The sequence below is a fragment of the Triticum aestivum genome, chromosome 4B, assembly GCF_018294505.1.
Source record: "Triticum aestivum cultivar Chinese Spring chromosome 4B, IWGSC CS RefSeq v2.1, whole genome shotgun sequence".
Classification (NCBI taxonomy): domain Eukaryota; kingdom Viridiplantae; phylum Streptophyta; class Magnoliopsida; order Poales; family Poaceae; genus Triticum; species Triticum aestivum.
In genome coordinates this window covers 333,857,173-333,884,818 of record NC_057804.1, presented here as the reverse complement: position 1 = coordinate 333,884,818, position 27,646 = coordinate 333,857,173, and positions in this window count along the sequence as shown.

Below are 27,646 nucleotides of genomic sequence, written 5' to 3'. Positions count from 1 at the left end.
GAACAAAGCAAATGATACGCCGTTCGAAAGATATCGTCGAGGCACATCTTTTTCATATGCATTATTTTCTCTAATTCGTTAGGGTTTAAGAGCAGTTTCAAATTTACTAAATCGCGGAATTACTTCTTTTTGAAATTTTTGCAATTTTCGGTACTGTTTTCGCTCTAGTTTTTTTGAACCGTTTGTCGAAACGAGGCATGTAAGTCATTGGAAAGCTATGGACAAGGCGCAACTTTCATATGAGATTCCTTACGGTTTTAAGTTAATTTTGAAAAACGTGTGGCGGACGGCGAGTGGCAGCGGCCCATTTTCGCGAATTTTTTAAAACCGCTGGTCGGGATAATTGAAACGATACGCCATTGGAAAGATATCAACGATGCACAACCTTTTCATTTAGAACACTCTCTCTAATTCTTTATGGCTTAAGAGGAATTTCGAATTTACCGAAATGCGGACACTGCATCAGACGGGTACTTCATCCGATTGAAAACCGTGCTGCATCAGACGAAAAAGCGCACTCCATCAGATGGATAAGAGAACTGCATGGTTTCTTTTATTCAAACGTAATTTTTTGAAGGACGAGAAAATAGAGTGCACTTCACATCCGGTGTAAATGAACCACAACGCTATCAAGAAGTGAACCGCATTACTTTTTTCGCTTTCGTAACAATTTTTTTGTACTTACGGGATGAACAACGTCATTCGGCCGACCGCACTGGTTCAGAATGAAAACCGCACTGCATCAAATGGGCAAGTGAGATGCATGATTTTGTTTTGTCGGACGTAATTTTTCTCAAAGTAGTTTTTGTTGTCTTTTTTTCAACATTTTTTTTGAACGAGAGGGGACAGCAGAGACAAGGGCAAGTGAACCGCGGCATATATCAAAGTGAACCGCATTACTTTCTTTTGTTTCGCTATTTTTTCACACTTCCATGAAGTGCGCAAGTGAATAGTATCACTCTAAAAAATGAACCACATCGAGGACCAAATGCACTGCAAGTGTTTGATGATAGTCGACTGATTTTTTGAGACACACAAACAATTTGCACTTCATACATAAGGGTACTGAGCTGCTACACAAATCGCACACACTGCATTGGCAAAATCTGAAACAAAAGTAGCTCCAAAATGAAATTATATCCCTGGAGAAGTGCACATTGAATAGAGGAGTTGGTGCAAATTGAATAAAACTGCACATTTGAACCCCACTTCAGCTGGATGCACACACACCGAAGTGCACCGAATGGTCGAAAAAACTTAACCACGGCAACAAATTTCACAACAGCGAACTGCACATGCTACACTCCGAGCTGCACACACACCCATGATGTGAACCTTGTCTCGAATCCAAGATAGATGTCGCCCGGAGGAGAGGAGCTCTGGACTGCACACTCGTGGCCCAACACGGCACACACACATCAGACAACACAAAAAAATATCATGAAAATAACATGTATTTAGAATTTAGGGGCTAGTGGACTGAATGCTACTAGCTGCCGAAACACATGCACGCCGCCGACGAGCTGCAATTGCTGTTTTTGCGAACCACTTGGCTCGCACGCGATCAACCAAATGGGAACTGCACGCTAGAGATGCATGCTTTAATGCACACATATAGCTCCCGTACTGCATGCCACGGTTTTGCACAACTGTGAGGTGCACAGAGCTGCATGGCGTCGCCGTCCGCACTGCATGCCACAGGCGCCGGGGACCTTGTCGGGAGATGAGGAATGGGAGGTCGACAGAAAGGTTGTGGTCCCGTGGCAGATGCGGAGAGAGTAGGTGCCAGCAAGCTTGGAAGGGAGGGTAGCTGGGGGTGACCGGTCGTGGGGTTGGAGGAAGTAGAGGGCGTTGGTGGGAGGTCGCCGTCCCGGATCCGTTGGTGCGAGGCTCGCTGGGGGCAGTTACCGGCCTGGACCCGCCTCTAGGAAGCACGCTGGTGGCGGTTGCCGGCCCGAATTCACCGTCGGGAGGCGTGTTGTGGGTGGTTGCCAAGCCGGATCCAGGCAGTGGGTTGGCTCGGTTGTCGCTGGATCTTTTGCCCCCGCGATGTGCCTGCGCGGCAGGAAGGGCCCGTGCTCGCCGGAGGCGAGGCTGACGAAAGGTGGAGCACCTCGTGCTCCTGTGCCGAACCCCGATTTAGATCGCTGCTGGAGGAAGTAGGTTAGGGGCCATCCGCGGGAGAAGGTGGGGCGGCACCGGGAAGGCTGGCCGGCGGTGGCAGAGAAAGGTGGGGAAAGTGGGGGTGGGAGGAGGGAGGAGGGGGCGGACGAGGATCCCACCGGATCTGGTGGCTAGGCGCTCCCAACGTCGCGGGGGCGGGGGGTGGCCGTGGGTTGGTCCGGGTGGGGTGCCCACAGGGGAGGGGAGCGGGGCGGTGGGTGGCCGTGGGTTGGCTTGGGGTGGGGTGGGGGTGCTCTGTGTTTCGAAGTGTGCAGCGTGGCCCGATGAGTGTTCGCAGAATAAGAAAGTGAGGTGCAGAATAAGACTCTTAAGGGGTGTTATTGCGAATAAGAAAGTGTGTGCAGAATAAGACTCTTAAGGGGTGTTATCATAATAGACCCTTAAGAGTCTTATTCTGCACCTCACTTTCTTATTCTGCTAACACCCACCGTCAGAACCCCACAGATTGCAAAAACAAAAACAACCCCAGCCGACCAGCCCCATGCACCCCACCCCCACCGAACCCACATTCTTCCTGGTCAATCCCCCACCCACCTCTCCCCGATGCCCACGGCCCAGCGCACCCACCCCCATTCACTCCCCAATCCCCACCCCCACGAGCATGGCGCTCCGGTGCGGCGTAGGATCCGGATCGGGCTCAGCACCCCTGCCGCCCCACTCCTCCTTCCTCTGCCCCCGCACCCCAACCTTCCTCCAACTCCATCGGCAACCACGGCCGCCGCCGATGCATCGTGGACCTGCCATGACCCACCACGTCCGCCTTTGATGTGTCGCCGACCTGCCATGACCGGATCCCACTGGATCCAGCCGCCACCGGCCCGGGGCGCGGCCAACCCCTACATGATGCGCCGCCAGCAAACCTCTCGCGGGTCACCCGGCACCAGATCCGGTTGCCACGGGCCCGACCATGGCCATTAGCATGGGATCAGGCCGCCATGCCGGCCATCTGTGCGCGAGCACCTCAGGAGTGAGGGGCGTGCTGGGATCCTCCACGCCTTGCTCCTCCATCGTATAGGAGACCCGAAGGAGCTTCCCCCCTTGACTCCCCCACCAACCGTCATGGTCTGTGACTTCCTCTCCCTTCGAGCTCATCGACCCCCTCCTCGCTAGTCGGCCGGTCTCCAAGTTGCGGAGGCGCGCGCATTGGCTCCCTCTCCGTTTCTCCCTTTTGGCGGTGCTGCAGTGCACATACACACCGATGCTACAACCCTCGAACCTCAGGTCCGGCGGCCCCTTGTGCTTGCAGTTCATTTTATCCATGTAAATTACTGTTTTTTTGTAGTTTCAGATGGAGGGTAGGAGCAACTCCATCGAGGTTTCACCGGCGAGATGCTTCTGGTGAGCCGCCCAGAGCCCCTCTCGCCCATGTCACTCTGCTACGGCAAACTGCATGCTCAAGGACGATGACGGGGCAGTGGGGTTGCAGTTCACTTTGGAAGGGTCCCCCGATGGTCTGTCGCAACAATGCAGTTGGCTTGTAGCGGTGCGTTTGGTGCGGCCATACAGTTAGGGCCTCGGGCAGGTGCAGTTGACTTGCACGGGTTGTTGGCTCACCCCCCATGCGCACTGTTTTTGTGTTTTTCTGTAGATAAATCTAAGTGCAACTCTTGAGGTCCACTTTACTGATTTTTGCAGGAAGAACCTGGTGCACTTCGGTTGGACGCCGCATTGCATCCTTTTTCAGTTTCCCTATTCCATTCAGTTTGGATGGCGAGGCCCCCCTCCGTGCAGTCTACTAGCGCGTCCATGCAGTACAGCGAGCCTGTATAATTTTGTGTTCTGTTTGTGCACTGTAGCATGCATGATCATGTAGTTTGTAGTAATTTGTGCGTGTGTATCTTTGAAGCTCACTTTGTTCTCTCACGCAATTTGGTATAAAACTCCTTTGTTGTGCACTTGGTAAACAAACATAAAAAGATCTCAAAAAAGAAGCTTGCTTCTATATTAGATGAAGTTCACCGTGTGTATTTTGAAGCTCACTTTGTTCTCTCACGCAATTTGGTATAAAACTCCTCTATTGTCCACTTGGTAAACACAACATAAGAACATCTCAAAAAAGAAGCTCGCTTCTATATTTAGATGAAGTGCACTCGCTCAGTCCTTGCAGTCCACTTGCTAGTTCTATGTCCATAAAAGAAAAGTATGCAAAATGACAACAAAAACTCATGCGGTTCATTTTTGTTAGTGTCGCGGTACACTTACGACTTATGTGAAGTGCGGTCCACTACCTTATCTAGGAAAATGACGTCTCAATAAAAGAAATCATGCAACTCGCTTGACCGTCTAATGCAGTGCGGTTTCCATTATAACGCAGTACCATTTTCATTTTGAAGCAGTGCGGTTTTCTATCTAATGTAGTGCATACGACGATTTTGGGTCCCGAAAAAATAGTGTCCGCATTTCGGTAAAATCAAAACTGCTCTTAAACCGTAAGGAAGTGGAGAGAGTGTTCTACATGAAAAAGTTGCATCTCGTCGATATATTTCCAACGGCGTATCATTTGGATCATTCCGATGAGCGGTTTGAAAAAAATTATGAAAAAACGGCCGCTGCCCCTCGTCGTTCGCCGCACGATTTTCAAAATTAACTAAAAACTGTAAGGAATCTCAAAAACATTTTAACATATGAAAGTTGCGCCTCGTACGTAGCTTTCCAACGGCCTATCATACCTCTCATTTCGACAAATGTTTCAAAAACTGGAGCAAAAACAGTACCGAAAATTTGAATTTTTTTATAAAACAGAATTCCGCGATTTAGTAAATTTGAAACTGCTCTTAAACCACAAGGAATTAGAGAAAAATTTATATATGAAAAAGATGCGCCTCGACGATATCTATCCAATGGCATATAATTTGTTCATTCCGACGAGCGGTTTAGAAGAAATCACAAAAAAACGCTCGCTGCCACTCATCATGGGCCGCACCATTTTCAAAACTGCTCTTAAACCGTGTGGAATCTCAAAAAGTGTTCGACATGTCAAAGTTGTGCCTAATCCATAGCTTTTCAACGGTATATTACGCGCCTCATTCCGATAAACGGCTAAAAAATTGGAGCGAAAATAGTACCGAAAAAATAACTCGTGCAGTTTTTTCCGACGAGAAGTTCACTCGTGTGAGTGCTGCAGCACACTTGGTTCAAAGAATGACGTCCACTTGCGTTCAGCGTGCAGTGCAGAAGTGGTGTGTAGAATAGTTATTCTGCTAATATTAGCAGAATAGACCGTCTGTATATATATTAGCAGAATAGACCCCATATTTTTGCATATATGTTACCCTTAATTTTTCTTATGTATAAAGTTGTGATATAAAAGAATTTTAATTTTATTATAGAGGGAGTTTCTCTCTATTGAAAAATATCTATGCATAACTAGTTACTCCTACCTTTCTACTTCATTTCACTGATATGCGGGACATCTAGCAACTAGGTCTATGTGCCATGCATCAAATTAGAGTGCACAACTGCATGGTACACTCACCCCGGTCATAGCGCCGCAGTAATACCCAATGAGCCGTCAAATCACAAAACCCCACCTTTCCAGCAATAGCAGTAAGCTGGACGTACGAAGCAGCAATAATTCACTCAACCTGATTCCCCTTCTCCCTCGTCTACTTGTTTAGACAAAACCACCTCTTGGAGATTTCTTAGGGTTTTCTCATGGAGAACCAGGTATGGATTCTTCATCCATCCCTGATAAATCCTAGTCCCTTCGTCGTCGGTAATCCTAGGATGGCAACTGCCGCCGTTGATGCATTTTTCTTTGTACGGAAAATAGTGTGTTTCATTTGAAGTGCCCAAAGTGGGAGGACCCTACATGTTTCTGCTCCCTTGGCGAGACGCCAAACCTGTTCCTTCTCATGCTAACACATGATTTTAAAAAGCGCACGGTATGTTCCTAGAATCCTCTTTTCTATCCGGGAGGGTTGGGGTTTCTGAACATGTTGTTGACTAATTTGGAAATTTGGATTATTATATTTGGATAAAATGTATTAGTACCATGCTCAACACTAATGTGAAAAAGGAAATTATTTCTAGATTTGGATAGCGAATAAATTGTGTTCTCATATTATTTTTCCTGCAGTGCATCCCTTGCTCTGCGAGAACACATGTACTCAAGAAGGTCGGCCTTGTCATCACTGAATACACCAGTATAATGGTCACATTGGAGACATGCCATGGATATAAGTTCACAGCTGGATTCATTAACCAATATATAAGATCGCTCCTTTTTTATGGCCAAACTCGGATAAACTTTGTCAAGTGCTACGAAATGGAAGTTGAAATGCTGATGGAAATAGTAGAACCTGGTCTTATCATCCCTGTGACCTTCCACACTGATATCATTCCGGTAATTCATAAATGTTAGTTTTGTATCTAGTTCTTGCATGTTGCCTCTATCACTTTGTAATCCACCTATTATGTCTAACTAATCACAATTTGACTTTAGAAGTAACAATAATTTGTGATTCCCTTCTCTCACAATGATGCTACTAATAACTAATATTTTTTATAATTGGTGACACCACTACAAAAAAACACATCCATGACATTTTGGGCTGAACGAATTTTTTTCTTTCATGCTTATGACACTACCATGACGATAATTGTGACAAAACCAGGCATCATCATAGATGTGCTGGGCTCCCACTTCTATGACAAAAAAACATGACAGAAAATGGGCTATTTGTCCTGGGCGGGCCGGAGACGCACCCGCATGACATTCTTTGGGTCGTCCATGACAGAAAAAATCATGGTAAGCGAGGGCAAGGAAAATTTCGGGGAGTTCCCAGTTACGGTGGATGGTCGGGGTCGAGCGATGCATGGAGGGATTGCGCATTTCTCACGTACACATACGCGCATGGGTGCGAGGCGTTGGGCTCTGATTGAACCCGAGCGAGTCGTTCACTTACTAAACCCGAGCAATTGCACTAGCTACGTTACTGAACCCGAGCGATCAATCGATTCCTGGCTCTTAACTGAACCCGATCGAGGAATTCCTTTGCTAGTGCTGCTAACTGAAGCCGATCGAACCTGCTACCTCTTAATGAACAGTGCATGTGGGGGTTGGTTGAATGAGTCGAGACGTACGTGGTTGGGGTTGGATGAAAAGTTCCCGGTGGAGGTTGGATGAACAGGACACCGTGGTAGTAGTAGTAGGTCATTGCCGTTGGATGAACAGGACCCCGAGAGGAGGCCGCCACAGCCGAGCTAGTTGGGATGGATGAGTAGGACCCCATGGAGGGCTGGTTGAACAGTAGCCGGTGGAGGGCTGGATGAACAGTAGCTGGTGGATGCAGGAGGAAGATGCGGTGGATGAACAGTGCAGGTGGAGGCTGATGCAAGTCGACGGTGGGTGAACAGTAGCCCGTGAAGTCCCATTTTGCGGTACACCACACCCCAACGATGAACAAGAGCCCCCGTTTCAACCATAGCACTCCAAGACAAGTCTGTTTCCTCCATTTTGCGGTACGCCACACCACTCCCGATGAATAAGACCCCCGTTTTGACCATAGCACTCCAACACAAGTCCGTTTCCTCCATTTTGCGGTACACCACACCCTCGAGATGAACATGACCCCCGTTTTGACCGTAGCTAGTCAAATAGAAGGTCATTTCCTCCGTATTACGGTACGCTAGACCCCATTCGGCTGTTCCGTCCAAGCCGGTTAGCTCCCGTTGAACAGGATGCATTCCGACCCAGTATGTTACCTCCCGATAAATATGACATTGTTTCTCCGTTCTAACCCAGCCGGTTGGCTGCCCGATGAATAGGACACCATTGCTGCCGTCTGTTTCCTCTCCATGTGCACGAGCTCTGGTCATACGTATGCGCGAGTAGGCGTTCAAGACCCCACCCGTATGTATGTACGTGGTCATATTTTTTCGCATGTGGCTGTACGTATGTGTAAACGGTTTACAAGGGACTGCCTAAACTGTTACGTCGGGGGCTCTACTACTACATGTGCCGCTGCTTGCTCGGCCAAGGTTCATCGTTGCAGAGAGACCGATCAACCAATATGTACATACACGTTCGCGACAATGCTACGTACACTTTGACCAGGTGGGTCCCCGCCGTCAGGAAGGATAAGGAGGCACTTCCTTGCGTGCGAAGTTATTAATGGTGGGTCCGAGCTGTCAGGGGGAGGATTCATTTTTTTCGCACCTAATAGGAGGCACTTTCCTTCCGTCCGAAGATGTAGCTGGTGGGTCCCAGCTGCCAGGGGGAAAACATTTTTTCACAAAATACAGAGGCCCTTCCGGTAGGTCCCTACTGTCAGGTGGAGGAATCATTATTTTGCGCGTAATAAGGAGGCACTTCCTTGCTGCGGCCATGGACCCAGCGGTCAACCTCTCCACGTACAGTCCTCTTCTGATGTAAGTCGTTCCTTGACCACATTTACCACGCCGTGCTGAGAGCACCAAGGCGTTGGACGACTTCGAGGCCTAGGAAGGGAATGACCCGGAGCCAGGGAAGACTCGGCAGTTGTTTCCCATGCGGAGGGGTGTACGAGGGTTTACTGGTTGGGTTGTAGTGTGTGGCTGCCGTCGCCGAAGAATAACAGCAGGTCTGGGTGAGTATAGGGATGGCCAGGCCAGCGATGGGAGTAGGGTGGAGCGGTGAGGCTTGCGTGGCAGCAGAGCCGGCCACGGGAGGCAGGAGTAGGCGGCATAACCAACACTGGTTTGGGCGGCTGGAGCAAGAAGACCAGAGGTTGAAGAAGCACTACGGCCATTGGATGGACATCGTACGGTCATTGGAGCTAGAATCGTTCATATTGACTAAGTTGACAAAGCCCTCCGTCTGCGTCAGCTTAGTAGGCCCACAAGTCAGCCTCCAACTATGGTGGGTCCTAGATAGGATGGGGATTATTCATTTCTTTGTGCGTAATAAGGAGGCACTTCCTTGCACGTGAAGATATAGCTGGCAGGTCCGAGATGTCAGCGGGAGGAACGTTTTTTCGCCAAATATAGAGGCCCTTCCGGTGGGTCCCTGTTGTTAGGTGGAGGAATCATTATTTTGCACGTAATAAGAAGGCACTTCCTTGCGTGCGGTCGTGGACCCAGCTGTTAGCCTCAACATACAGTCCTCTTCCATCAGGTGAAGGTTTGAAAGTCACCTGAAGACTTACCACGAGTGATTGGGAGAGGTCTTGGTGACCTTAGCTCAAGGAGAATACGGTGAGGACTGTGTGTCCTCAGGTTTAAATACCTAGCCGCTCCAACCAGACGTACAACTATCACATCAGTTGGAACTAGTCTACCAAATCACTGTCTTCACCAAGCTACTGGTTCTATTTCCTCAACCCTTTCATTTTCTCGCATACTAGTTGTGTACTTGATCATTCCTGTTTGAAGACTTTGACTAAAGACTTTCTCAATTCCCTCAATCCTATTTATTCAGTCACCACTACAAAAAAATACACTTCTGTGATGATACGTGTTTGTCATAGTAGGTCGCGTTTTTTGTCATGCATGTACATCCATGACGATTTTATGACAGAATCAAGATAGTCATACCTGTGCTCTCGTAGAAGTGTTCTATGACATTACCAAAATTAACATCACGGAAGTGTCCACTTCCATGACGATAAATCGCGCATCACAGAAGTGCTTTCGTCAAGGGTGACCGACACGTGGCATCCACCGTAACGGAATGTCGTTAAGCTATCATGTCTGATTTTGGATCCGGTAACCCATTAACACCCCGGGCCAATGGGGATTTTCCACGTGTAAAATCATCATTGGCCGAAGGAAAAACGTGTTGCCTCACCGTTGGGACAGATGTCATCCATTCATTGGACTGGAGGCACCTATGACAGGTCGACATGTGGCATGGCCCAACAGTGGCCCATTCCGGTGAAAAAGGCCGGCCCAGTAAAAAAATTAGCAGGCCGTCCCATATAAGGCCTACTTGTGTCAGGTCCATTTAAGCCCACGGCCCATGCGAGATGTGCCAATTCGGCCCGTCAACGGCCCGTTAAATATTTGACACCATTGCAGCCCATCGTCAGTTTGAGCCTGTTAACAACCAGCTATATATTTGGGCTCAGTATCGGCCCGATGAGATTTCGGCCTGTTAACGGCCCATTCAATGGATGGGCCAATTTTTAGGATGTACATCTTTCGGCCTTTTAGCGACCCGTTTAAATGTTGGGATAATTTCCGGCCCGGTGTGTCTTTCAGCCTGTTGACGACCCATAAATCTGATGGTCCATTTGTATTCGGACCTGAGTTTCGGCCTTTTAGAGACCCATTTAAGTGTTGGGCCAATTTCCGGCCCGTTGTCTCTTTCAGCCTGTTGACGGCCCATAAATCAGTTGGGCCATTTGTAGTCGGACCTGAGTTTTGGCCTTTTAGCGACCCATTTAAGTCTGGCCCTGTGTGCCTTTCGACCTGTTAACAGACCATAAATGACTTGGGCCATTTGTAGTCGGACCGTAGTTTTGGCCTTTTAACGGCCCATGCCCTTCATGGTCCAATACCAGCCCGGTTTCTCTTTCAGTCTACTAAAGGCCTACAACGCAGTTGGGCCATTTACAATATGACCTGACTTTCGGCCTCTTAGCGGCCCATGCTCTTCATGGTCCAGTACAAGCCCGTTGTCTCTTTTGGCCTACTAAAGGCCTACAGTATAGTTGGGCCATATGTAGCCCGAACTTAGTAACGGCCTGTTAACGGCCCGTGAAATCAATTGGGCCCACCTATTGCCCGCTTCGATGTCGGCCTGTTAACGACCCAGGAGGTAAGAGGGCCAACCATTATCTTTCGGCCTAGTAATGACCCATTAACTTAATGGGCCCATGAAAGTTCGTACATGTCTTTAGGCCAAATTAGATAATTTGAGCCCATTACGGCGAGCAATTATGCACAGGACCAAAACCAATCAAGCAAAGGTACAACATACAGGGAAAAATGTTGCACATCCAGCATATATTATAGGAAATTACATCCGCTGGGCAATCAAACATTGATGCTAGTGCAAATAAATGAACAGAACCTAACGATCTACAACGTCACAATCTGCAACCTCAGCACGGATGACGCCCATAAGCATGTGGGCAAGTACTTGCTTCTTTGCTACACTATCTCTGAAAACATTGATCAATTATTGTGTCGCACGACTCTGCACCTCTGATTCCTCCACCATTTCCATTATTGCTTCAGCCATTAATTGGTTCACAAACATACATTTTTTCCATTGCATTCGAGACAGAGAATGCTGAACAGATTTAGATGTCGATTTTGGCAGGCTTGTATTATTGATAGTGGAGAGTGTCTCGACCACTGCATCATTACATAAATTAGGAGGGGAACCAAACAGATTAATCATGGGTTATTGCCATATTACCTGGCCTAGATTTATTGGAAAGAAACAATGGGGTTGCCTTGTTGTTTTCAGAGTTTGTCTTCTTATCTTCAGTAGCCTCCACCAAATTAACACACTAGCATTGCTATCATTGGCCAAGTCAGATAATAGGAAAGCAACATTGACACAACGAACGTTTGGGCAACTAGCCTACAACAAATTAACACAATATGGCACATCTATCATCAGCCAGGTAAGGTAATACGAAAGCAACATTGACACAATGAATGAATGGGCAACCAGAGCAGCACTACAATTCAGTAATGTGCATGATATGAGATAGTACACTCATGCAGCTCAGTATGCAAAACTACCAGGCAGTTTTCCTTACAAAAATCAACATTGGCGCCTTTAACATTTTGCTACAACTAATTTTAGATCAGATAAAGGTTAGATTCACGCGATTAACAAAATACATGCAGATGTAAAAATATAGTGATATACAACAGGTACTTACATCAGTATTGGAGCACAGAGAATTTCGGCAAGATATTTTCCTCGAATACGAACCCAATGGAGGAAGTCTTCTATCGTTTTACCTTATTTTCTAAAAGAGAGATGGGTAACAAATATGTCGAAAATATGATCAGAATGCTATAAAATTTCATGATGCGAGGATACGCACACGCTTCTTAGAATGGATTTGACATTCTTTTGTTGGATTGGAGCGGACTAGTTCTTTGGCCACTGGAATCTGCTTATTATCAGTGGGATTTGGGTTTCTCTGTGCTGGAGCAGTATCTATGAAAAATGGAGTTGATTTATTACCTCCTGGCATTTGGATCTTTTGCAAAGACCTGGTTTGTAACCCTTTAGATTCTAACATAGCCGTCTTCCCCTTGCATGCCTTATATAGAAGAATGGTGCTTCAGTTATAAAACATGCTACAGCAGAGATGGAATAGATACTGAAGAATAGAAAGTCATGACATACTGACATGTATTCCCTCCATCCAGAAATAAATGGATGGGTCTAGGCGTATTTCAGCTCTAGATACATCCAGTTTTATCCATTTCTGCGACATGTAATCCGGACGGAGGGAGTATGATGTAAGAGCTAGGGATACGACAGGACAACACAGTAAAAAACACTAAAAACACACTGCAGAACCAAAGTATTCAAACTCACTGATATGAGATAGTAAACTCATGCAGCTCAGGATGCAAAACTACCAGGCAGTTTTCCTTACAAAAATCAACATTGTGGCCTTTAATCATACATTTTGCTACAATTAAATTTAGATCAGATAAAAGTTGGATTCACGCTGATTAACAAAATACATGCTGATGTAAAAATATAGTGATATACAATAGGTACTTACATCTGCATTGGAGCACAGAGAATTCCTGCAAGAATCTTTCCTCGATGATACTAGTGCAGAAATTCTTCTATCTGGTAAGCTTATTTTCTAAAACAGAGATGTGTAATAAACATGTAAAAAATATGATCAACATGCTATAAAATTTCATGATGCAAGGGTACGCACGCACTTCCTAGAATGGAGTTGACATATTTTTGTTGGACTGGAGCGGACTAGTTCTTTGGCTACTGGAATCTGCATATTATCAGTAGGAGTTGGGTTTCTCTGTGTTGGAGCAGTATCTATAAAAACTGGAGTTGGTTTATTATCTCCTGGCGTTTGGATCTTTTGCAAAGGCCTTGTTTGTAACCCTTCAGATTCTAACATAGTCGTATTCCCCTAGCATGACTTGTATAGAAGAATGGTGATGAGGACATGACTACCTTGGATACGACCAAAAATATTGCATACATGCATATTTTTCTGGTGATTTCTAGTGCAAACTATTCAATAATTTATTTATGTTATGCAGAACAAAAATACTTCACACACTTTTGTGTTTTGACTAATTGCAGGTGTATGGGACATTTTTACAATCCACATATGAAGATAAGGGAAAAAGGAAAAGTTTAGGTTCTGTTCAAAAAGTCCTCTCACGTCACTTTTGGGCCAAGAGATGATAGAGTCCAAGTCTCTCACGTTCTGAATTCAGATTCGGACTACACAGACATACATGACTCAAAATGCCAACAACCTTTTTATACGGACATCGAATTGGGTGATTCTTTTTTTGTTTGAAAGTAGATTTCGTGCTCTTTCCAATCCAATTGGATTCACCTTCAAATTTGCCCGGAGCGTTGAGATATCGACGAAACAATCTGATGCTACAGCAGAATCCGAGTCAAACTACAAGTTCAAAGGTGTTGTATCACCTCCACTTGGGCCCATGAGCCTTGTACGACCTAGGGTTAGTTTTAGGCTGCCTTGGGACATCCTCCTACCTCCTTGGCCGCCACCTCTTGCTCCTATATAAGTATATCCATCTAGTAGCTTTTTCCATGGGATTTGTTTAGTTAAAAGTTAGACAACGCAACTTCGTGTACTTTGTTTGTGTCCAACAACCAGACCAAGACCACTTTCGGATCCCCACCATTATCAATACTTCATCCATATTCGCAATATTCAGATTGCTTTGCTTGTTCTTCGATTGCTTGCTGGAATAGACCTTCGTGGTCGGACTGATCATGCTTCCGGCATCGTTAGTAACCTTAGGAGATTGGTTTAGTGATTGCTAAGGCGCAACGTCGTGCATGTTTGTAGTCGAATCGTCAAAGTCGACTCCACCAAATTAATGCTTATCATCTCATCGAAAGATCGGGACACCCTCGCCTCTATCAAGTGGTATCAGTTTCAGGTTGCTCGGTGAGAATTTCCAGGTTTTCCTAGATTAGATTTATTTTCTTACCTATTGTCCAAGAAAAAGGCACAAAAATGGTTAGATCTATTCATCCTTTGTACAAGCAAGTCTGAGCCTTTGCGATTTTCTTTTCATTTCTTGCATAGTTGAATTACCGGTTGCATCATCGTGTCGAGTTGCTGGTCTTAGTGTCTAGTTCATTGAGAGTTTCAAGTTCTGTTCACATTAGTCACACCGCCGCTGCATCGTTATCCCTTCCACTGTCCACCACCCATCCATCAATTTTCACCACGTGCTACCCACTGTTCATTGTCATAATCATAGTTGAGATCGTTCACATCTTCGCTTGATCCAATCTACATCTTATCTAGTTTGTTTTGGAAAGTGGGACAGAGAATAAAAGATAGAGAAAAAAAGAGAGAGAAAAAAGTAAAAAAAAGTCAGAGAAAAAAAGAAAATAAAAGTGTGAGAACAAAAAGAGAAAAAAAAAGAAAATTCGGATCTATCTAGATTCAATCTCATAGTTGAATTCTGGAATCTGTTTTGTGCACTGTTCAGTAAAACAGGCATAACTTCCTCATACGAACACCCTTTTGGCTCTGCGAGTACTCAAATGAAAGCTAGCGACGAGCCGCATCTAAATAGTTGCAAAAGCAAGTTCAATATTTGGCGTCTCAAAATCGGCTTGTAAATAGGTATTGTTGCCCTCCGAAGTTCGCGCATATAGTTTGTTCCAGTTTTTCAGGCTAGTTTTAGAATTCTTTGACTCCTCATATCAATTCGGAATTGGGTGATTCTTTTTGCATTGGAAAGATTGAGTTAGTAGCAAACTTTTCAAGGGAAAAGTTGGAGAGAGAGTTGTTATATATCTTGCTTGGCAGTTGTTTTTCATCATTATCTTTGCTGCCGTTGTGATCTTCACTTATATCTTACTGTCTAGAGCTACTTATCCTGCATTGATGCTAGTTGTGCTACGCCGTGACCTCATTAGTTTTATAGGATCATGTCTCTAGTCCGGTCTATCCTAGGACCAGCAAAGTACCGTCATTGAGCGTTTATTCAACATTGCATCTCTGAATTGATTATTGCTAATCTTTTGCTACCATATATAGCCAAGCCAGCTCCACATATTTCTACACCGTGTATACGTACGCTCCCCTGGCAATCGCTTTACACAATCTTTGGAGTTATTTGACACCACTGGTTGCCTGTCACCACCTGCCGCATGGTAAGAACTTGTAAGATATTGATATTTGCTTTACTGTGAGCACTTTACAACCACATCCTAATAGTTCATAGGAACATTATTCTTGAATTTTGTTTCTTGTTTCTACTAATCATGACAGTTTCCGGAGATCGAAGTTCTTGGACAACAGACACATCTTCACCATCACGACAGTTGGGACAACACACAAAAGCACATGGTCAGGTTATCTCTTTACCGTCATTTGAGGGTAGATTTAATCCTGCTATTTATCTAGATTGGGAGCTTGAAGTAGAACATGTTTTTATTCACCATGACTTTTCTGAACTTGAGAGAGTATGAGCTGCCACTAGAGAATTTACTGGTTTTGCTTCTGTTTGGTGGAGTGTGCATTGTAAGAAAAACATTGATAACCAACCCACAACTTGGAAAGATTTGAAAGATGTAATGAGACAACAATTTTTCCCTCCTTACTATCGTCGTGAATTTCTTCGCAAATTTGAACAATTTAAACAAGGCAACAACACTGTTCATGCTTACTACCAAGAGTTCAAATCTTATATGCATCATTGTGACATAGAAGAATCTAAGGATGATACAATGAATAGATTTTTTGGTGGTTTGAACCATGATATTCAGGCAAGATTTCAGTATATTCCTTGTTGCATTACTGGTATGTATGTTCGTGCTTGTACCTTTGAGAGACAGTTACATGAGGATGCATTGGGTGACTATAATAACTACTATTCCAATTCATGCTCACTACCATCGGTAAATTCCTCCACCGTTGCCCCTACTAGAGCAGCCACACCTCAGATTGTGAGCGCGACATCATCTCAAGTGTATGGTACATTGTCATTGTCCATACCTACATCAGCTATGTCTTTCCGACATGGTAATAGTAAAGGTATTAATGATATAACTTCACATGATAATGATGCATGCCTAATTAACTTAAATACATCATGTGTTGGGTTACCTCTTGATTTGAGCACGCCACCTATTTTGGAGAATCATGTTACTGTCATGAATGCATCATGTCATCAAACAATTGAAATACCAACAATTTTGAGTGTGCCCATTGAATCAGGAAATAAATTAGATTTGGATCAAATACATTTTAAAATAATTGTGCCAATGTTTAATCATTTTGATATGACCTCTAATCTTGGTGATCATTCTGTGTCAAATGACTTATTGCATGTTTTCTTATTTAAGCAAGTTGTAGCATGTAAATTTGATGCACGTAAGGTTTATTCACCAATGTTGGGATGGTTTAATGATGAATATTGTCAATATTTTGATATGAATAAGAGCTTCACTTATATGTGCAAACTGAGTTGCAATATTATCATGCCTTCTACTTATGATAATATTTTGGCTTTATATTTTATGATCTATGAAAGTAACTCATGTATACATGTGTCATATGTGGAAAAAATTAAGGGAAGTAAAAAATGGATGCCATATACATATACAACATGTACACCTTGTCTCTTTTGTTAGCCACATTTCTGATTAAGCAACGCCGAGGACGGCTTTGTTTTCAAGAAGGGGAGGATGATGAGGACATGACTACCTTGGATACGACCAAATATATTGCATACATGCATATTTGTCAGGTGATTTCTAGTGCAAACTATTCAATAATTTATTTATGTTATGCAGAACAAAAATACTTCACACACTTTTGTGTTTTGACTAATTGCAGGTGTATGGGACATTTGTACAATCCACATATGAAGATAAGGGGAAAGGAGAAGTTTAGGTTCTGTTCAAAAAGTCCTCTCACATCGCTTTTGGGCCAAGAGAAGATAGAGTCCAAGTCTCTCACGTTCTGGATTCAGATTCGGACTGCACAGACATACGTGACTCAAAACGCCAACAACTTTTTCATACAGACATCGAATTGGGTGATTCATTTTTGTTGGAAAGTAGATTTCGTGCTCTTTCCAACCCAATTGTTTTCAACTTCAAATTCGTCTGGAGCATTGAGATATCGACGAAACTATCTGACGCTGCAGCAGAATCCGAGTCAAACTACAAGTCCAAAGGTGTTGCATCACCTCCACTTGGGCCTATGAGTCTTGTACGACCTAGGGTTAGTTTTAGGCTGCCTTGGGACGCCCTCCCACCTCCTTGGCCGCCACCCCTTGCTCCTATATAAGTAGATCCATCTAGTAGCTTTTTCATTGAGATTTGTTTAGTTAAAAGTTAGCCAACGCAACTTCGTGTACTTTGTTTGTATCTAACGACCAGACCAAGACCACTTTCGGATCCCCACCATTATCAATACTTCATCCATATTCGCAATATTCAGATTGCTCTATCATATTCTTGCTTGTTCTTCGATTGCTTGCAGGAATAGACCTTCGTGGGTAGGCTGATCATGCTTCTGGCATCGTCAGTAACCTCAGGAGATTGGTTTAGCGATTGCTAAGGCGCAACGCCGTGCATGTTTGTAGTTAGATCGTCAAAGTTGACTCCACTAAATTGATAGTTATCATATCATCGAAAGATCGGGACACCCTGGCCTCTATCAAACGGTGCTTTATAAAACATGCTACAGCAGAGAGATGGAATAGGTACTGAAGAATAGAAAGGCATGACCTATTTACATGTATTCCCTCCATACGGAAAAAAATGGATGGGTCTAGGTGTATTTCAGTTCTAGATACATCCTTTTTTATCCATTTCGGCAACATGTAATTCGTACGGAGGGAGTATGGTGTTAGAGCTAGGGATACGACAGGACAACACAGTAAAAAAACACTAATTGAATGTAAAACTGTATGCTAGCGGAATACGTACAGAAAAACTAAGGCAACATACACGTGTATGATTGGGAAACTAAGATGACATTGCAACAGAGCACTAGAACATCACTTCATTGTAAAAAAACATGGTATGGTAGACAGATGAAGTACATACTAATGAATAACAATGCATAAGATATTCAGAAGCATGATGTCCAAGTTAAGCAGATGGCATTGCAATAGAGTAGAATGGCAGTACTTGAATTTAAAAACATGTTATCATAAATGTAATAGGTACTGAAAAACAGGAAGGCATGACATATTTACATGCATGATCAGCATGCTAAGAACATGGCATTCCAACAGAGTAGATACACTCCAGGACATTATATGCATGTTGTACCCATATCACAGGCCAAGTTAGAGCAAGGACCTTGTGGGGTGAAGAGGATTCATCATCTTTCTGCAAGTCTTCTGAAGAACTGCCTTTACATGTTCCATCATATTGGGTATCAGTGACATCAAGTTTATTGGCCTTTACATTGCTCCGTGAGGTTCTTGTGGATATATCAATGTGTGCAATTATATCTGACATGCATGGAAGACAACTAGTATCTAGTTAGATTTATGTAATGAGTTCATGTAGGAGACGACATAAATAGTAGGACTGAGGTTAACTAGTAGCAACAGGTCTCAAAAACTAAAGGGAGAACACAGATGAAAGCTACAGAATATTTATTGTTTGTACTCAAGATTAACTAGATGGCACACTGAAGTATTAAAGAACAACATAGGTAATACTAGAAGTAGTATAATACTATAATCCCCAGCCTGTGGGATAGCATTCGCTGATGGATGATAACTATGGAAAAGCGTTACCTAAAGAACAAATATCTTAACTGAACTATGGAACAATGTTAACTCCTAAACAAGACACGTAAGAGATCAGCATGAATATACAGTGAAATGTGATAATCTATTTTCCATGCTTATATGAATAACAAAGCCATAAATATTGCACACAAGTAAGATAAGGGTACAACCTATCTGGCCGCCATCCATAGGAGTGAGCATCATGTGCTGACTTGTCGATGGCCCTGCAGTTGTTGTGGCTCTCCATGTCGTGCGCGCGCAATCGATGCAGGGAACTGTTGAGTGGGGACTATAGCTCCCTTCTGGTGTATGCTTCCCTTGTTGGAGCAGCTGCGATGAGTCGGAAGACGGTGTGGCTGAAGATGCAGATAACGCATAATGTTAAGAACGACATATCTCTTTGATCTGAAGAAATACATTAAGAGATCAACAACAAGGTATGAGAGTGATCACACATCTGTTGACTGAAGACTAAATTGGGGTCACACGATTTTATTTTATTTTGGTACTGTCCGATCTACGTTGGATGGCTTGATGGCCATCTTGTGCCTCCCGGCTGACACTGTTCGGAATCTTCCCCAAAGAGCCAGCGACCAACGACAGAGCCGCCTGCCTCCGCTGTCCGTGGCCCTGGCCAAAAGCCTGCTCCCCGCCCCACCGCACTATCGTGGTTACGCCGCCCTCGGGCCAATTCACAAAGACTCCCCATCATCCAGATCCGGTGGCGGCAGTACCTTCAACCCACGCAACTCTAAGATAGCCATCTAAGCGCTGCTTCCACGGTGAACTTGCGGCCCCGCACCCTTACGTTAGACACCAGCCAACCGACAGCCTAGGAGCTCCGCCGCCTCGAGGGGTGCTGCTTCCCATTGGGAATCGATTGGCCCAGAATAAAAATTCAGACAACTGACGCCTAAATAAAGTGATTTGAGATGAGGGTGCGACCTATCTGGCGGTATGGTGAAGTAGGCAGGTTCATCTGCCGAGTCAGTGAGGCCGGCATGGTTGAAGTGGAGACCGGTGATACGTCTCCAACGTATCTATAATTTTTTATTGTTCCATGCTATTATATTACCACTTTTGGATGTTTATGGGCCTTATTTTACACATTTATATCATTTTTTGGGACTAACCTACTAACCGGAGGCCCAGCCCATATTACTGTTTTTTTTGCCTATTTCAGTATTTCGAAGAAAAGGAATATCAAACGAAGTCCAAACGAAATGAAACCTTCAGGAGCGTGATTTTTGGAACGAACGTGATCCGGAGAGCTTGGAGTGCAAGTCAAGAAGCTTCCGAGGACCCCACGAGATAGGGGGCCGTGCCCCCCCTGTAGGGCGTGCCCCCTGTCTCGTGGGCCCCTCGGGCGGCCACCGATGTACTTCTTCCCCCTATATATACCTACGTACCCCGAAAACATCCAGGGGCACCACGAAACACAATTTCCACCGCCGTAACCTTCTCTATCCGCGAGATCCCATCTTGGAGCCTTCGCCGGCACTCTGCCGGAGGGTGAATCAACCATGGAGGGCCTCTACATCAACATCCTTGCCCCTCCGATGAGTTGTGAGTAGTTTACCACAGACCTACGGGTCCATAGTTATTAGCTAGATGGTTTCTTCTCTCTTTTTGGATCTCAATACAATGTTCCCCCCCTCTCTTGTGGAGATCTATTCGATGCAAACTCTTTTTGCGGTGTGTTTGTCGAGATCTGATGAATTGTGGGTTTATGATCAAGTTTATCTATGAATAATATTTGAATCTTCTCTGCATTCTTTTATGTATGATTGAGTTATCTTTGCAAGTCTCTTCGAATTATCAGTTTGGTTTGGCCTACTAGATTGGTCTTTCTTGCCATGGGAGAAGTGCTTAGCTTTGGGTTCAATCTTGCGGTGTCCTTACCCAGTGACAGAAAGGGTTGCAAGGCACGTATTATATTGTTGCCATCGAGGATAACAAGATGGGGTTTATACCATATTTCTTGAGTTTATCCCTCTACATCATGTCATCTTGCTTAATGTGTTACTTTGTTCTTATGAACTTAATACTCTAGATGCAGGCAGGAGTCGGTCGATGTGTGGAGTAATAGTAGTAGATGCAGGCAGGAGTCGATCTACTTGTTATGGACGTGATGCCTATATACATGATCATGCCTAGATAATCCCATAACTATGCGCTTTTTTATCAGTTGCTCGACAGTAATTTGTTCACCCCTCTATCCTCTCTAAGCTCATGAATAATGACGCTATAGAAAGACCCACCGGGATCTCCAATGATAGCTTGAATAATTTTGAGGAGGATGACTCTGTAATTTTTCGCTATTTACTTGATGAGTCTTTAAAAGATGCTTGGGATAGTTTATTAAGGATTCAGGCTAGCTATGTGCCACAATATCAAATTGAAGATTACTTAAAAAGTTTTTATGTTGGCTTGCCCGCTTCCTTTAAACAAGTCTTAGATTCTATTTTTGAAGGCAGTTTTCTTGAAAGGGATGCTGTAGATACTTATGAAAAAAATGAAAACCATATTTGGGCACCCTATGAATGATAAGGTTGAATCAACTACTCTCTTGTGCTTTTATCAAAATGAAATTATTAAAGAGATGAAGTCTAGTTTGGAGGCAAACTTCCATAATGTGCTTAATCTTACTTCTTCCATTAATGGCCATGTGCTTACCTTAAATAGAAGAATGAATGCTATAGAGAGGAGATCCTCCCCTCCTAGTGCCAAAGATGGCACTCGTTAGATCTATCTTTGCTTTTATGCCTAGCTAGGTGCGTTAAACGATAGCGCTAGTTGGGAGGCAGCCCAATTTTCTTTGTGTTTTTTGTTTTTGCTCCTGTTTAGTAATAAGTCTTGCATCTACCTTCTGTTTAGATGTGTTTTTATCTTTTATTTAGTGTTTGTGCCAAGTAGAACCTATAGGATAACCTACGATGGTAGTTGATTTGATCCAGCTGAAAAACAGAAACTTTGTGCGCACGAATATAATTTTGAAATCACAGGAACGTGATTTTGCGTTGATTCTTTTTGGTGTTGTTCAATAAACAAATTTTACAGGACATCCTATTTTGGTAGGATTTTTAGAGTTCCAGAAGCTTGCATTAGTTACAGATTGTTACAGACTGTTCTGTGTTTGCCAGATTCTGTTTTTCCTGTGTTGTTTGCTTATTTCAATGCATCTATGGCTAGTAAATTAGTCTATGAACCATAAAGAAGTTGGAATACAGTAGGTCTAACACCAAAATAAATAAAGAATGAGTTCATTGTAGTACCTTATGTGGTGGTTTTATTTTCTTTCACTAACAGAGCTTATAAGATTTCCTGTTGAGTTTTGTGTTGTGAAGTTTTCAAGTTTTGGGTAAAGCTTTTATGGACTATGCAATAAGCAGTGGCAAGAGCCTAAGCTTGGGGATTCCCATGGCACCCCAAGATATTCAAGAATATCCAAAAGCCTAAGCTCGGGGATGCCCCGGGAAGGCATCCCCTCTTTCGTCTTCGTTCATTGGTAAATTTACTTGGAGCTATATCTTTATTCGCCACATGATATGTGTTTTGCATGGAGCGTCGTGTATTATATTAGTCTTTGCTTTTTAGTTTGCCACAATCATACTTTCTGTACACACCTTTTGGGAGAAGCCTATTTGATTAGAATTTGTTAGAATACTCTATGTGCTTCACTTATATCTTTTGAGCTTGATAGTTTTTGCTCTAGTGCTTCACTTATATCTTTTAGAGCACGGTGGTGTCTTAATTTTGAAGAAATTGCTAGTCTCTCATGCTTCACTTATATATTTTTGAGAGTCTTTTAGAACAGCATGGTATTTGCTATGATCATAAAGTTGGTCCTAGAATGATGAGCATCCAAGTTGGGTATAATAAAAACTATCATAGAAAGTGAATTGGATGCTATGATCAACTTGATGCTTGATAATTGTTTTGAGATATAGAGGTAGTGATATTAAAATCATGCTAGTTGGGTGATTATGAATTTAAAGAATGCTTGTGTTGAAGCTTGTGATTCCCGTAGCATGCACGTATGGTGAACCGCTTTGTGATGAAGTTGGAGCACAATTTTATTTATTGATTGTCTTCCTTATGAGTGGCGGTCGAGGACGAGCGATGGTCCTTTCCTACCAATCTATCCCCCTAGGAGCATACACGTAGTGATTTGGTTTTTGATGACTTCTCAATTTTTGCAACAAGTATACGAGTTCTTTTGATTAATGTTGACTCCATGGATTATACGCACTCTTTCACCCTTCCACCATTGCTAGCCTCTCTTGTACCGTCCAACTTTCGCCGGTACCATACACCCACCATTTACCTTCCTCAAAACAGCCACCATACCTACCTATTATGGCATTTCCATAGCCATTCCGAGATATATTGCCATGCAACTTTCCACCGTTCCATTCATATGACATGCATTACTTTTGTCATATTGCTTTTTGCATGATCATGTAGTTGACATTGTATTTGTGGCAAGGCCACCTTCATAATTTTCATACATGTCGCTCTTGATTCATTGCATATCCCGGTACACCGCCGGAGGCATTCATATAGAGTCATATCTTGTTCTAGCTTTGAGTTGTAAATCCATAAAAGTGTGATGATTTTCATTATTAGAGCATTGTCCTAGTGAGGAAAGGATAATGAAGACTATGATTCCCCCACAAGTCGGGATGAGACTTCGAACTTTACAAAAAGAAAAAAAAAGAAAAAAAAGAAAGGCAAAAAAAAGGCCAAAGAAAGAAAAAAAGAAAAGAAAAAAAGGAAGAAAAGAAAAAAATAAAATGAGAGAAAAAGAGAGAAGGGACATTGCTACTATCTCTTTTTCCACACTTGTGCTTCAAAATAGCACCATGATCTTCATGTTAGAGAGTCTCATATGTTGTCACTTTCATATACTAGTGGGAATTTTTCATTATATAACTTGGCTTGTAAATTACAATGATGGGCTTCCTCAAAAGTGCCCTAGGTCTTCGTGAGCAAGCAAGTTGGATGCACCCCACTTAGTTTCTTTTGTTGAGCTTTCATATATTTATAGCTCTAGTGCATCCGTTGCATGGCAATCCCTACTAAATCACATTGATATCTATTAATGGGCATCTCCATAGCCCGTTGATACGCCTAGTTGATGTGAGACTATCTTCTCCTTTTTTGTCTTCTCCACAACCACCATTCTATTCCACATATAGTGCTATGTCCATGGCTCACGCTCATGTATTGCGTGAAAGTTGAAAAAGTTTGAGATTATTAAAGTATGAAACAATTGCTTGGCTTGTCATCGGGTGCATGATTAAATACTTTGTGTGATGAAGATAGAGCAACAGGAAGACTATATGATTTTCTAGGGATAACTTTCTTTAGCCATGTTATTTTGAGAAGACATGGTTACTTTGATTAGTATGTTTGAAGTATTACTATTTCTTATGTCAATATGAACTTTTATTTTGTACTCATTTGGATCTGAACATTCATGCCACAATAAAGAAAATTACATTATGAATTATGCTAGGTAGCATTCCACATCAAAAATTCTCTTTTTATCATTTACCTACTCGAGGACGAGCAGGAATTAAGCTTGGGGATGCTTGATACGTCTCCAACGTATCTATAATTTTTGATTGTTCCATGCTATTATATTACCCCTTTTGGATGTTTATGGGCTTTATTTTACACATTTATATCATTTTTTGGGACTAACCTACTAACCGGAGGCCAGCCCATATTGCTATTTTTTTTGCCTATTTCAGTATTTCGAAGAAAAGGAATATCAAACGGAGTCCAAACGGAATGAAACCTTCGGGAGCGTGATTTTTGGAATGAACATGATCCAAAGAGCTTGGAGTGCAAGTCAAGAAGCTCCCGAGGACCCCACGAGATAGGGGGCTGTGCCCCACCCCCTGTAGGGCGCGCCCCCTGTCTCGTGGGCCCCTCGGGCGACCACCGACGTACTTCTTCCTCCTATATATACCTACGTACCCCGAAAACATCCAGGGGCACCACGAAACACAATTTCCACCGCCATAACCTTCTGTATCCGCGAGATCCCATCTTGGAGCCTTCGCCGGCACTCTGCCGGAGGGGGAATCAACCACGGAGGGCCCCTACATCAACATCCTTGCCCCTCCGATGAGTTGTGAGTAGTTTACCATAGACCTATGGGTCCATAGTTATTAGCTAGATGGCTTCTTCTCTCTTTTTGGATCTCAATACAATGTTCTCCCCTCTCTTGTGGAGATCTATTCGATGTAAAATCTTTTTGCGGTGTGTTTGTCGAGATATGATGAATTGTGGGTTTATGATCAAGTTTATCTACGAATAATATTTGAATCTTCTCTGAATTCTTTTATGTATGATTGAGTTATCTTTGCAAGTCTCTTCGAATTATCAGTTTGGTTTGGCCTACTAGATTGGTCTTTCTTGCCATGGGAGAAGTGCTTAGCTTTGGGTTCAATCTTGCGGTGTCCTTTCCAAGAGACAGAAAGGGTTGCAAGGCACATATTGTATTGTTGCCATCGAGGATAACAAGATGGGGTTTATATCATATTGCTTGAGCTTATCCCTCTACATCATGTCATCTGGCTTAATGCGTTACTCTGTTCTTATGCACTTAATACTCTAGATGCAGTCAGGAGTCGGTAGATGTGTGGAGTAATAGTAGTAGATGCAGGCAGGAGTCAGTCTACTTGTTATGGACGTGATGCCTATATACATGATCATGCCTAGATAATATCATAACTATGCGCTTTTCTATCAATTGCTCGATAGTAATTTGTTCACCCACCGTAATACTTATGCTATCTTGAGAGAAGCCACTAGTGAAACCTATGGCCCCCGGGTCTATCTCTTATCATATTTGCTTTCAATCTACCTTTATTTGCATCTTGACCTTTTGCATCTATATTACAAAATACCAAAAATATATTTATCTTATCATACTATCTTTATTAGATCTCACTTTCGCAAGTGGCCGTGAAGGGATTGACAACCCCTTTATTGCGTTGGTTGCGAGTTCTCAGTTTGTTTGTGTAGGTGCATGGGACTTTTGAGGAGCCTCCTACTGGATTGATACCTTGGTTCTCAAAACTGTGGGAAATACTTACGCTAGACTTGCTGCATCACCCTCTCCTCTTCGAGGAAAACCAATGCAAGCTCAAGACGTAGCAACCGGCGGCAGGGAAACAACGATGTCTCTACGGTCGACGGCTACGGGGAAGCAGCGCCGGGACTCTGGACGGGTCCGAAGTTGGAGCCGCTCCGGCGCCGTCAACAACGGCGGGGGTGAATCGGCTCCGGTACGTTTCACGCGGCCGTCGTCGAGGCAGCTCTAGCAGCACGGAGTAAGAGGCACACGACCCAGTGCACGACGACAAATGGACAACGTCTCCGGCATTAGGGAGGAGGGCGGTGTGAAATTGGTGCGGTGGGGGGCGCCATGGAGGAGGGGCTGAGGTTTCGCGGCTCGGGAGAAGGGAGCTTCCAGGGAGAAGGTGATTTGGCGCCCACGAGGTATGAGTGGGGGGGGGATTGGGAGGGGAGTGGAACCATGTCTTAAGAACACATTTGTCTGAAATGTGAGGGCGAGTTACAGTTCTACCCCTGCCTTTAGGCTTCCCGGCTTGGGTCTGTGTACTGAGGGTCGGGGATAGTAGAGTAACTTTGTTTCTCCCCAAATAGTGGGCGGGAGTGATTTCGGGCGAGGAGGGCATGTTTTGAAATATAGTGGGCGCGAGCGATTTCGAGCGAGGAGAGCGTGTTTTGAAATAGTGGGCGCGAGCTATTTCAGGCAAGGAGAGCGTGTTTTGCCGACCATGGTTTATGAATTATTCGGTAAATGTCATTTCGGCCGAGGAGAAGGCATGCTTGGATGAAGTTACAAACCTACCCTCCATGTACAATGGGCTAATTGATGCGTGTCCCACATAGGATGGTAATTTCGCATCTCCCATTTATTTGCTCGGGCGAATTTCACCGAGCAGAGAATGTTTAACGGTTCATTCAAATTTTGGGAGAATGAGCATCCACGCCTACCTTACCAAGTCGATTCGAATCAAATTTTGAAATATTAGCTTGCCACTTCTTTTTTAGATGCAGAGATGATGCTCGGGAGTAATGTGTTTTTACATGCTCCTTGCTAGTGATTTACTATATGACAAATAGTTGACCCACTCAAAAACGCGAATCAAACCGAAAATGAAATATCTTGATTCAATGAAATAGCTCGTTCACTAGGTCAAAATAGTGAACTAAATCCAAAATTGAACACCTCAATCGAGTAGCATGTTGTACAGTATTATAGTACTCCATGAACATGTTGAAAGTCAAATTAATGAACTTGTTTGATACACGTATATATCCATTCATGTGTGGATTGCAGACAACGTGTTCTCCAATTTAAATATTTGAATGCAAGTTTATATCGAAACATGGTTTATATCAGTCTTTGATGCATAAAACGCGACCTCCCCCTCTCCCGGACTCCTGCTCTCTCTCTCTATCCCTCTCTCTCTCGCTCTCTCTCTCTATCTATCTATCTCTC